The sequence below is a fragment of the Cynocephalus volans genome, chromosome 15 (genome assembly GCF_027409185.1).
Source record: "Cynocephalus volans isolate mCynVol1 chromosome 15, mCynVol1.pri, whole genome shotgun sequence".
Lineage (NCBI taxonomy): Eukaryota > Metazoa > Chordata > Mammalia > Dermoptera > Cynocephalidae > Cynocephalus > Cynocephalus volans.
In genome coordinates, this window is record NC_084474.1 from 10,851,268 (window position 1) to 10,864,069 (window position 12,802).

Genomic DNA, 12,802 nt, shown 5'->3' on the forward strand with positions numbered 1-12,802 from the left:
ATGAAGTGCTCTGCCTAATGATTAATGTCAATGCAGTCCTTCAAAGAGGACCGAGGAAAGACAAGAAACGGTGTTGAACGATTTTGTGTCACAATGGATATGCTCAGGAGCACATTAGGCTGAGAATATGCAGACCACAAGTCACAAACAAACCATGAAATGCCTGAGCAAGTCGAAGGGAGCCTCGGCATCATTAGTCCCCAACATATCAAAGTTGCAAGGCGCTTGGGTGGCATATGAAAGTTGACAGAGATTTTGGATTTTTTTTTTTGAGACATAATGCTAAATACTCTGAGAACACACTCTAGACTGCTGAAGAACCATCTATGGAGGCATGTAAAACAATGTTTAAAAAAAGTCCTTACGTAATCTTTCTTTCTAATGATATGTGAAGAATATTTAAGGTAGATCTGGTTAATTTCAAACACTTCTAAGAGGTAAAACAAAGAGGTGGTAAAGTCTAACCTCTGGTCCCCGAGGCTCGTGCTTCTCAAACTTTAATATACATGTTCGTTTCCTGTAGATCTTGTTAAAGACAGGCTCATCAGGTCTGGGGTGGAGCCTGGGAGTCTGCATTTCTAATATACTCCTAGGGGATGCTGCCACTCTAAGTGGCAGGCTCCAGGGTTACCTGTGAGCCCCAAATTGGAAGTAATTCTCCCTCTCACTGCATGTAGCACTTGGTTTGTATCAATCACCCAGAGTGAGGTTATTACATAATTCCCTGGGTTTCTTACCAATGCCATTAATTGTGTATCCATTGCAACACCTAATACCACACTGGTGCAGAAGAAGCATTGAATGAACAAATAGTGAAGGACATGTTCATTCCTCAGCCAAGAGTGGCAGATTCTGTTGTGTAAAAAGACTTATGTTATAAGAAAAGAAAAAGTTAAATGGATGAAAAAATTATCTCTGTAGGTGGGCTCTGAAAATCTAAAAGCAATGGTACAAGGAAATCCTCACACGTAGCTGCAGTGGTGGTATTTTGCCATGGTTTTAGAAAATGTCTGATTTCTGTAGTGCCTTCGACTATTGACTTCTTTAGCCTGTTGGTGCACAGAGGACACCAATATCCTTGTGATGATATTTGAGCACAGAGGAAAAAAGTCAAGAAAATAAAGTACATGTTTTGTTTCTGAGTATCTTAACTGTGAACATTTATTTATTAGCCCCTTAGTATTGTTTTCTGAAACACAGACATAATTTAAAATAGAACACAGACAATTAACCTGAGCAGTGCCCTGTCTCCTGTAATCAAAATTCTACATATGTGTGTGTGTCTGTGTGTGTATGTATATGTATATACACACACACATATGTGATGTCTACCTCTATCTATATACAGGGTACTTCAAAAAGTTCATGGAAAAATAGAATTAAAAAATAATATAAATCTTTCCATGAACTTTTTGAAGTATCCCACATATATATATATATATATATGTATGTATGTATGTATGTATGTATACACACACACACACATATGGTGTGGAAACTGGCAAAAACAAATCCATTTGGTCTCCTGAGCTCAGGATGCTGTGAAGAAACAGGATTCCATCGTCAGCCCGTTTCTAAATGACTATGGCCTCAGGTGGGGAGGTCAGGGGACTCACACCTCCCAGCTGCAAAAGCAGTCCCCGAAGTACAAGGCCCGTGATAACTCATCGCCTGGGAGGTGGTATTTTAAAAGAAAAAACAAATATAATGTACAGATATTTGTGTCATTTCTAGAAATTTTGTTGTAGACTTAAAGTCACAGGACCAATTCACAAAAAGCAATTTAGAAGGAAAGGACAGTGGCCTTTTTATAACTGGCAGTGCAGGGAGTAAAGAAAAGGCGAAAGGTTTGTTTGTAGGTGAGGATATGTTTCCTTGATTTATCGATTTACTGGAAAAGTTAAATTCATACCCCAGCGACGGTGGAGTGGCCGCTGGGCCGCTGGCACGGCTGGGGGGCGCGCTGCAGGCACAGGGACCCAGGTCCCGCTCGGGGTCAGCGGCTTCCGAGTCAGGGACGCTGTGTAAAGCACTGGACTTCCCTGGACTCAGCTCAGGAGTCACGCGCAGATAATGTCATTGTCCTGACTACCTCACAGGCTCGTTGGACACGGTGCGTGTTGTTCCAGCAACTACTGAGCGTGCGCTCAGCAGCAAGTTCGATGCTAAATGCTATGAAAGACCCGGCCGACACAGGAACACACGATCGCGTTGTCGTCCGTGGAGTTTTCTTGTTCAACGACAAACTCCTTTTCGTTTTAATTCTTGTCAAAACCTTCTCCAAAGTATTTTAAGACACTCTCCTCCCTAGTAAGTGCAGTGCCTGGAACGCTTCAGGGGGCGCGGCCCCGAGGCGTGGGGGAGGACGTCGGAGGGGCGGGCGGGAGGCCTGATGGCCGCTTCTCGGCTTCTAAATGACATCCTCGTCGTCTGCATCTTTGTAGCAGTCTCACTTCCCTCTCAAAAGGGGGTGATAGGAAAAATGGATCTTCTTTAAGGTGTCAGTTTCTTCGACTCTAATTTGTCAGATTGGCCATAATATTTAGAAAGACCTATTGCCAACATGAGTATAGCAGATCTGCTACCAAATAATCAAAAACATGCACCGAGCCCCACATTTGAAAATGACGGTAACGAAAGGAAAGAAGAGGGTTTCTGCCTCCTTTTATCCAACCTAGTGATTGAAACCAATAATTTCCTTTACCTGATGATGGATTTGTGGAACACTTACTATTAGAAATCAGTTTCTGTTAATTTCTTTCTTTAGTTGTTATCTCCAGAAATTTTTATACTGTAAGTAAATGCCAGTAAAATCATGACTACTAAAGAAAATTTTATTCTCAAAAAGAAAAAATTGGAAAGAAAACTATTGAGTATTAAAATAAAATATTTAACTGATATAAACACTGTAGTGAATGAAATAAGATAGAAGAAAAAAGGGAAAGTCATCTAAATCTGTAAGTCACAAAAATTTTCATATACTGTTGAAATGTTCTTATTAAATCTATAACTTATTGATTAGAGAGCTCATAAAATATTTAACATTTAAAATTTTACAAGAAAATACCAAAATATAGGGTTTTAAATGAAAAGAGCAAATTATATAAAATAAAATAAAGCAAAAAGAGACACCTAAATTAAAATTTTCATCGCAAAACTTAAGCCAACATATTGGTAAACAGCAATACGACCACTAAAGGATGGTGGGATTTGACTCTAATAGACTTAAGAGCCTTAAATTTATTTGTCTCTCTAAGTAGTCACATAGGAAAGCCAATTCAGAGGCTAGAATTTATTTTCCTAATTAGAAGAAGGGGGCTGGACCGGTGTAAAACATTTTGCCAGTGCATGAGACAATTACCAATATTAGTAGATGCAATAGCATGAGGTTAAGATTAAGGATAATAGTAATAAAAGAGGAGAGCAGAGATAATGCAATGGTTGTGATTTAGAAAGACGCAAGAGAGACCTTTCAACACCACCTGTAAGCTGAATTGTGCTAGAGGAAAGACTGGAAATGCTAATAAAGAATATGATTAAAAGTGGCCTGTGGTTATAAATTGCTTTTTTAATAGTGATGGTAGTAGCTGACAATAGAGTATAATAAGAAGATGGGAATGTCAGTATCAATTTTTATTAGTGCCATGAACAATATACAGTATATTTAAATGAGCTTCATTTGTATTAGTATTTTTGTAAGTAGTCGCTCTAGAAGCAATAACATGTCCAATGCATTCTAAAAAGAAGAATTCAATAAAATTGCCAATGTTGTCTACAAAATAGCCATAACCTTTACACTGGGGAAAAGGTGCCACTTTTCCTAAGATACTCAAAATTCAGGCACACAGTTGTGATTCTGGATCATGACAAATCTGTGGAATAAATTGAGAGGCCAACTGTAGGAAATAGATAAAGTGATACAAACAGTGATAAAGGCATTAAGAATATGAGCTTCCATATGAATCAGGACTTTTCCCCTCAGTTCATGAAAAATCTCCATATTTCCTTTAATTCCATATTTTTGTGAACTTTTTGAAGTAGCCTCGTCTAGAAAGATAGTAAGGGTCTATGTCTGGGTCAACTTAAACCATTGAAGAAACAATAGGGATCAGCCTAAGCATGATTGTTCTTTTGAACGTAAATAGTTATAACATTTAAAATGATCAATTAGTAATTTTTATAAAGTGTCTCTTGTTAAGGAAAAAATAGATGAATTAATTTCATGAAATTTTCCCAGCTTTCTAAGTTACTCTAATAACAAATGAGGTAAAATAGCAACTTTTAGAGACTTAGGAGAGAATAGAAAACATTATTACTTTTAATTAAAATACATTTTTTGGCCAAACTTTTAAAAACTAGGTTGCTGAAATATAAACCATAAGGATTAAAATATAGGATTTAAAAAATCTGGCTGCTTGAGAACATGAACAATGAACCATTTTTTCAATTTATATTTTAAGCACTATTAATTGCGTGTGAGAGAAAGCACTGCCTGGTGGTTGAGAGCTGGTCTTGGAGTCACAAGTCTGGATCATGTACTAGTAGAGATTACATATTTCTTCTTAGGCCAAAGCATATATGTTAATTCCTTAAAAATTCTTTTTTTCTTTCCAAGTTATTTTTCTAGACACATTACTAAAAAGGCCTCTTTTTCCTCCCTCTGAATGGCTTGTTTACCTAAAAAGACTGACAGTCCCTTCAACCGTGAGCCAGCCGTGTGCTCATGGGCACAGGGTTTCTGTAGCAGACCACAAGAAAACCATCCCACGGCAAGCATCTTATGGGTTTTGAGCACTTGATCATTTTGAACTTCTCTTGATCATTCTACAGGGGTCATAAAGTCTCCAGAAAGATAGGAATTTTAAGTAAGAGCAGATTTAAAAAGCAAGAATTTAAATGAATCAGGTAATTCAATAGTTCAACCTGTCCAAATTGATCTATACTTACGGTATACTTGTGGGTATACCACAAGTTCTGCTCTTATAAAAGCAAAGTAAAAATTAAAGTTTTTAATGATGAAATGGACAACAAAGGCAGGGCTGTGGATTCCCTGCTAACAGAATTCCACAGAGAAGAGCATCAGCCTGGATTGTAATGGACAGGTGTCCTACTCAGTGGGTGAACCTAGAGCGAATCATACGTGACGTGGAAGTAACTGATACAGCCCGTGTTTCAGGAAGTCATGAAGCACGCTGCCTGGAAGAACTGCGTAAACTGTTAATACACACCTTGTCAATTCCAAGTGTATTAGACACTGTTGCACATGCCCCCTCTTTCAAACATCTCCCTGATGAACACATTCAGACTGTTGCTGTTATCAGAAAGGTGGATCAAAGACTGGATGTGGGACTTTCTGGGTTTGCAACATTACACTTAGAGAACGGACGAGGGAATCACCTTGTTCCCAACAGAACATGTATCTTCATCATGGGTTTCTATTTTTAAAATGTACCTTTTTTTTTCTTTTTTTTTACTATACCTTGATAAAGATTCTGTGAAAAAATCTAATAGGAATTTATTCTATAAACCCTATTAAGGTGGAGTTTTCAGAATATTGCCTGAGGTATAGTTATAGTATCTAAGGTGGAAATGCATGAACCCACCCAAAACACCCATCAATAACATTATCTTCTAATGTCTAGGTTAAAACAGTAATGTGATTACCTACTGGGATTATGCAGTTGTTGAAAACAAAAAGTGGATAACTTAAGATCTGGGTAATCCACTAATAAGGTTCATGGATGACAGTTCAGTTCTTCACTGACCATCAGTGCAAAATCTGACCTCGTGCAAGGTGTGTAGAAAGGGGTAGCACCATTCCACGAAGAAATTACATTAGAGAAAAACGTCGTCATGTTTCATTATCAAAATATTAGAATGCACTGTTTTGGATCAATGATCAGTACAGTGGTTCCCCTTCTCTGCTTCTCTGGTGTCTAGACAGAGTCTAGGTGAAAGAAGCCCTTTGGCTTATTCCTCATACTGAAACAAGGATTGTGAGGCTCAAAAAGTACAAGTCATTCTAGTAATTAATCCCAATCAATATGAGAAAAAGTAATGAAGGGCAAATCTTACCTGAGCTCCTGGATGAGGGAGTCCATTGGCACTGTAACAAGAAAAGAGGACTCAATCAGTTGATACTTTCCAGAACTGCGTTATTGAAACTTCACCCACCTAGAGATAATGACCAATAAATGCTTAGTATGCACCCCACTTGGTTTTTCACTGGGTGGATTGATGTTTTCTTATTCTGGTTCTTTGGAAATAAAAGATCAGATGACTATGGCCCAGAAAAGACTGACTTTGGGTTTAGTGCCTTGGGTGACCCTGGGGCCTTGCCATCACAGATTGGTGTTTCCAAATATCTGTCTCTAGAGATTCATTGAAAAATTAAACGAACACAAAGGGCTTGAATTATTTTTTAAGTAATTTTTATTTTTAATAGGAAATTATGCAAGAAGTATTTAAATAAAATTGGCAAAACCAGCAAATGAATATGCCCCATGATTTTATTCCATAAACTTTCTACATAGAAAGGGGGGGATAAGCTTTAGCCATGTTAATATCAGCAACCTTTTAAAAATGAGGAATTTACAGGAAAAAGAACTTTGATTTTTCTGACTGATACGATGGAAGATAAAGAACTTTCTGTTTACAGATACCTGCCTACATGAGGGTGAAGAGCACATTCAGAGAAACAACAGGCGGTTTTAAAGACTACTCATAAAACAGTCGCTCCATCCCTAGAAGAACACTTGACTCTGTTTAAGGGTGCATATGCCTTTGCCAAAAGAATTAGAGTCCCAAAAGAATTGTAAATTAAAAGACTCACATTTTAAAAGTATGATAGAGTAGTGTGCTTTTAGAAGTCAATATAAGAGATTTAAACAATCCAAATTCAATCCCGACAATGCTGATATTTACGGCAGGCATGAGCTTATCCTACATAACGAAACAAACTGTTTTTCTTAAACTTTTATCCTATTGAGAAGTTTCCTGCATAATTTCCTGTTTAGAAATACTACATTCCACGTATTAGGACATATAATGTGGTTACTTTAAAAGTATTTTAAGCTTAAACTGGAAAATAAAACAATGTCAAACTGTTTAAGTAGAGAAAAGTCTCATATCGTGAACAGTGTTATTCTGAATTTTGGTTACCACGAATAATGATACATTTTTTAACTGAAAAAAATTATCCTTGAATTTCTTAAAAATTTTGGGATTCTGGACTTTACTCAAACAGTAATTAACAATCTTGACTACATATCAAAACACACAGCTAATGAAAGCATTCGATTTGATCAGCCACTTCCAACTGTGCATCTCAAAATCCTTCCAAACCAGTGCACGTTCCTGCTGTGACTCAGCCTTCCTCAGCAAGGCGAGCCCTGAGAAAGGTGGAGAGGGATGGGGAAGGGCTACCCCAGTGTTTTCAGAGGCCATGGTGAACCCATAGTTTTCCACTTAGAATTAAGGGTCACAAAAATATAGCTAATTATAATAAAAGTTATTTTCCTTAAGGGGTATTACTGCCAGTCAATCCTGTTTTCCAGATGTTTAGATCATCAAGGGCCTGTTTATATTTCAGTATTACATTACCATCTGTTGGTTACAAAAAGAGAGGGATAACTGGCAAGTTAAACCTTCCAAACATCGCTTTGCAGGGCTGCCGGAAATTCCCAGCAGGGACAGTCAAAAAACAAACATCATCATTTTACTTAAACTAAGTTTAGATTGGGAGTCACTAAACCAGATAGAATAAACCCCCAAACCTGCTTTGGCAGTAAACTAGCAACTTCGTTTTTCCCCTTGGCCATAAAAGGTCACTTGAATAACTGGTAGGTCTCCATGAGGCATTCTTCGTTTGCTGAGCCTCATGTTATTTTGCTTGATTTTCATGTTCACTCAAGACTGCATTTTTGTAAAAATTAGCATCGTACATCATTTGGACTTTTCCGAGTTCTTTAACTCCTGATTCTTACTATTTTGCCTCTCAGGGCCAAGAGCCAGTGTCCTTGCTTGATTAGGAAAACAAAAGCCCCGAGGAAGTTGTAATCATTCTGACCACACATTAGAGACTGAGCATCGGAACTCCCTTCTCTGGTACACGGGGCACCATTTCACAGACCCCACTTGCTCACTCACCCTCAGTCCCTTTAGAGCGAGTACGCAGTGTTTTATCTTCAGCCTCTGCATCCATCTGTAACATGAACACATAGTCCAGAGGTCATTCCTTTGACAGTGACCAAAATATGAAAAACATATAATTAGAAGTTCCGAAGGTCATTATGAAAAACAGAATAGCTTTTCATGCTCTGGAATCCCATTCTAGCTCTACAAGGATATAACTGTGACTGCCCTCGCATACCACTGGTTTTAGAAATACATCTATAGAGACCATCTATATGAAAAAACAGTGACAACAGGGCAGATGTCCTTGTCCACAAGTGTTTGCTAGTGATTCAAACACTTCTGGCATTATAACAAAAGAGAAAGGATTGTGTGATTAGCAGTGGTTGTGAAGGAGATGGAACCTCACATATCAAACCAAAAGATTTCAGACTGATTTACTAAAATCTAATCCATTTACATTTTTAGACCCTTCCTGATACATACCTCTTTCTAAGTTAGGAAAAATAATTCCCTGTCTAAAAAAGCAACATGGAGACAAACCTCTGAAAAATACCATTAGAAATTCTGATTATCGGCAATGATGTATGTTTACTCCCAGAATTCCAGAATAAATACTGGTGATGGTTATAATCATCCAAATGCATAAGGAAGATGAAATTTGAGTGATGGCGTGTCAGTTTCAAATTCCCTAAAACATCATTACTATTTTAAATGTAATCAAATAAATTAGCAAAGGAATGCACAGACTGTAAGAGCCTGTTGTTCTCATAGACTCTGACCTGACTACACCCATCCATTTCACTAGAATCTGCTAACCATCTCTTAGTTTAATTCACTTCTGCATATTATCATAAGGAATTCTTAAACGTAAATAAGTTGTTTTGCTTGCTGGAAATCAGAGGCAGGCAGAAGGCACTTTCCGTGGCTCCCACCCTCAAATCCTGACACCAGCTCGGGTGCGGTGTGACTGCCATGGTAATGGGGCCCGCGTCTCTGCTCTCGGAGGCTGAGTTGTGATTGAAGGCACTGACCTGCCATAGACTTATAATAGGGGAGCAGGTGTGGCAATGATGGACTTTAATTTCCCTTAATAAACCTTTTATGTGCCACACTTTTACTGCCATTCGACGCTCTCCAAGGTCCTGCACATAATAGGTTCATTACTTTTGATTACTATAGTCTATTGAGACAAACAACTCCAGAACACACTATATATTACGTTCAGTTAAACCAATATAGACTATTTATCCGTTGTGCATTTTTTCACCTGCAACACTACAGACAAAATTAACGACAGCTCTCCTAAGCTAAAACTATTAAAACCACCAGAACTCTTTTGTCATTTCATAATAAACACCATACCAATGGTTGAACTGCTTTTTAAATCAGCGGACAAAAAGTGTTCACCACTTTTGCTAAACAGCAGTAGCTTTAGTCTAAATAAAATGGTTCATTGTTGTGAATATTTTTAAAGTACACAATAAGAGAAAAACAACAATAAAACAGAGGTGTTTTTCTCCTGTGGATTTTCCTTCTTTTAAAACCACATGAGTTTATGATAGATGTGGCTCTGCCTTGGTTTATCCAGGATGTTGAGGACTGCCTTGTGAAATCCCACTCCTTTTCCTCTGTGAGCATCTCTGCTGCATGCAGAGTGGCTCAACTCACAGAAACGGCCCACCATGCGCTGAGCGAATTACTAGATCAAGAGAGATCAGTAGCATGTGAAGGCTAAAATGAGAAAACCACTAAATATTTCCAAGGAAGCCACTCCCATTGGTGAGCAGCCACACTCCTGATCTGCGGCTCTCCTGCCTTATAGGTGTTATTAGCTCTCCCCAGCCATTCGGAAAAACTCCCCCAAAGGCAAAGGAAGGTTGAACTCCACGAGTTTCCATATCAAAACTGAAACACAGACTACGAAGAGTGCCAGCAGGCACACGTAAAAGTTTCAGAAGCATATTTAAGTACAACCTTCTTTATAATAGCTTTAAGCCTAATTCTGTTTTGCAATTCAGCTATCCAAGGGCCTGGCCTCTTGTTACTACCACATGTAGCCATCTTTCCATTAAAGTCATTGCAAGGAAAGCATAAATATTTACGGACCTCTCTGGATTGTGCTTGGAATGCTAGTCTCATAATTGTATTTTTTTGAGCTATTGTCCTCTTGTTGGTGTGATATATATATATATATATATATATATATGTATGTATGTATGTATGTGTGTGTGTGTGTGTGTATATATATCTTATATACAATAAACATTTTAAAATCTGATAATGCATTTATAAAACTCAGTTTTCAAATTTAACTGGTTTGCCAAGTTGTAGCAGTGAAATAGATCAAGGCCATAGGACACAACCCAACTATTTCACCTTCTTTCTCTTCTTCACACCTGAAGAACTAAAAAAGGACTAAAAGTTACTAAGTTTGGTGTCTGGGCATCTTGTGACTCATTGGGGAACAGGAATATCAGAAACCTAAAGCATGTGTGTTTTTCTTTTGGGGGGTGGAGAGTTTTAACATTGATGGGATGGTTCTTTCTCCTCATAGATCTCAATTCCAAAATAGGTCTTTGTCCTCTAGAATCTTGGATATGGGAGTAGAAATTTCTAAGTATTCTTTATTTGGTTAATTTTTGTGGACTTTAGTAAACTGTCAATAGGTAGACCTAATTTTTCTAAAATTAAGCCTCATATTCAATGGGTACCTTGACCAGGTAATGGACCATTAAAAGATGAAAGAGATTTCTACCTCAGTGCATGTGTTGAAACCATAGGAGGGGGAGGGGGTAGATTATCATTCTTCCAAATTCTTCCAGAATTATAGAAGAGGCACCTGATTATGGCGTGATTCAGGAAATTGACCTATATAACATGTACTGCAATCTTGAAAATTATACTCCTTGTTGGGAACTTTGTTTTTTCCCACTAGAGTAAAAGACTTCATCATTTTTACTGCTTGAGTCCCAGGTATTGTTGAAAAGGCTGCAACTTATTTTGTAAAATTTAACAAATCATGCCTTTTTTCAAAACAGAGATTTTATTTTTAAAAAAGCTGTCCTTCAGATTTCCTAAGGCCTTTCTATACTCCATTTCATAGTTTCTGGATGAGAACAGAAGAAGACATTTTCTGAGATTCATATAATAGGTTCCTCCTGACCTTGACCATCTACTTCTCAGTATAGATAAGAATATTAGAGATAAACTTTGCACTTTTATTTTTCCTGATCTAAAACTACTTTACATGACGAAAGAGCAACAAATCTATGGTTATTAGAGTGGGGAGGAGGGAGTAGAAGAGAGGGGGAAGGGGTGGGGGAGAGGGAAGGGGTAGGGAGGGGGCAGTGGAGGGGGTGGGGGGAGGGGAGAGATTAGATAAGGGGTATAAAGAATAAGTATGATTTGTAATAAGGAATATGCTAATAAAAATTCTCTCATCAACAAAATAAGATTCTGAAATTAAAAAAATAAATGAAACTACCTTAAGAAAAGTTCAGTTTAACCTGTAAGTATTGACATATTATGTATAATATTTCTATAGCAAGTAGAAAAAAGTGGTTCATGTTTGGTATCTAATTCATATGAAAGCCATGAAGAAAACTTTTAAAAAGCTTTCATGTCCCAATTCTCTGGGGAAAGGAGCAAATACAAGGAGAAATGGCATGAGATAAAGAAATGTATAAAATAAAGAAGGCCAAGAAGCAAAATTTGGAAAAGGACATGCAAGAACCAACAATGAAAATAAGCAGATATGAAATGAAGAAGAAAAATGACCATAAAATGAAATGTAGCTATTTTGTTGAATTGGGAATGCTCTCATTTACCATCTTTACATACTTACAAACCTAAACACAGGTGTACAAAGTGATTTCCTAGCTCCATGAACCTCACGTCTTTTCTGACTGGAGCTTACATCAAGGGGTGATAAGCAGAGGTCTTCCACAGCACCCCAGGGCACAGATCTGCTACCTTCTTTTGGGCTAAAGAAGAAGTCCTGGAATTGTTGTTTTGTGGGAGACAGACTCAAGGAGCAGGACACAGAATTCATAAACTCAATTTGGCTTTCATTCATGCAAGCCAACTACTGGTATGTGGGGAGGTTTAGTTCCCTTTGATTTTATTTTTCACTCAAAATCCTATTTTAACCAAATGGCAAAACAGAACAAAAGACCACCAAAAACCAAACCAAACCAAACCAAACTTTCCAAGTAAATATTTAATCACTTCTTAAAACTTAGATAAAATAAATCCCTTGGTGATGTTGAAATTTTGTTTCTCCTTTCAACAGAGCTCTAGATACTGACAACCTCAATACGCATTTATAATACACACTCATAAGTAGTCACGAGTTTCTTAATATTTGTAGCAAAATGTCATGGTAATCACAGTGTTTCGAGGGCACTTTTTGAAAGCCCTTATACAAGTAATCTCAGTACTGCCTAGTTAAATGCCTCAGGCAGGTAGCTACTTTTAATTTGCAAAGTCCTTCACAAACATTCTACTTGCAGTGATTTCCCCTTTTGACGGGACTTCATTGTGCTCCTCTCCTGAGCTTTTGACCGGGAAGTATGGTTGTGTGTTGTATCTCATTGCTCATGTGAGATGTTGCTTCAGTCCTTGGGAATTCATGGCAATTGTGAGAGAAGGTTTGTGGCTGCCATGA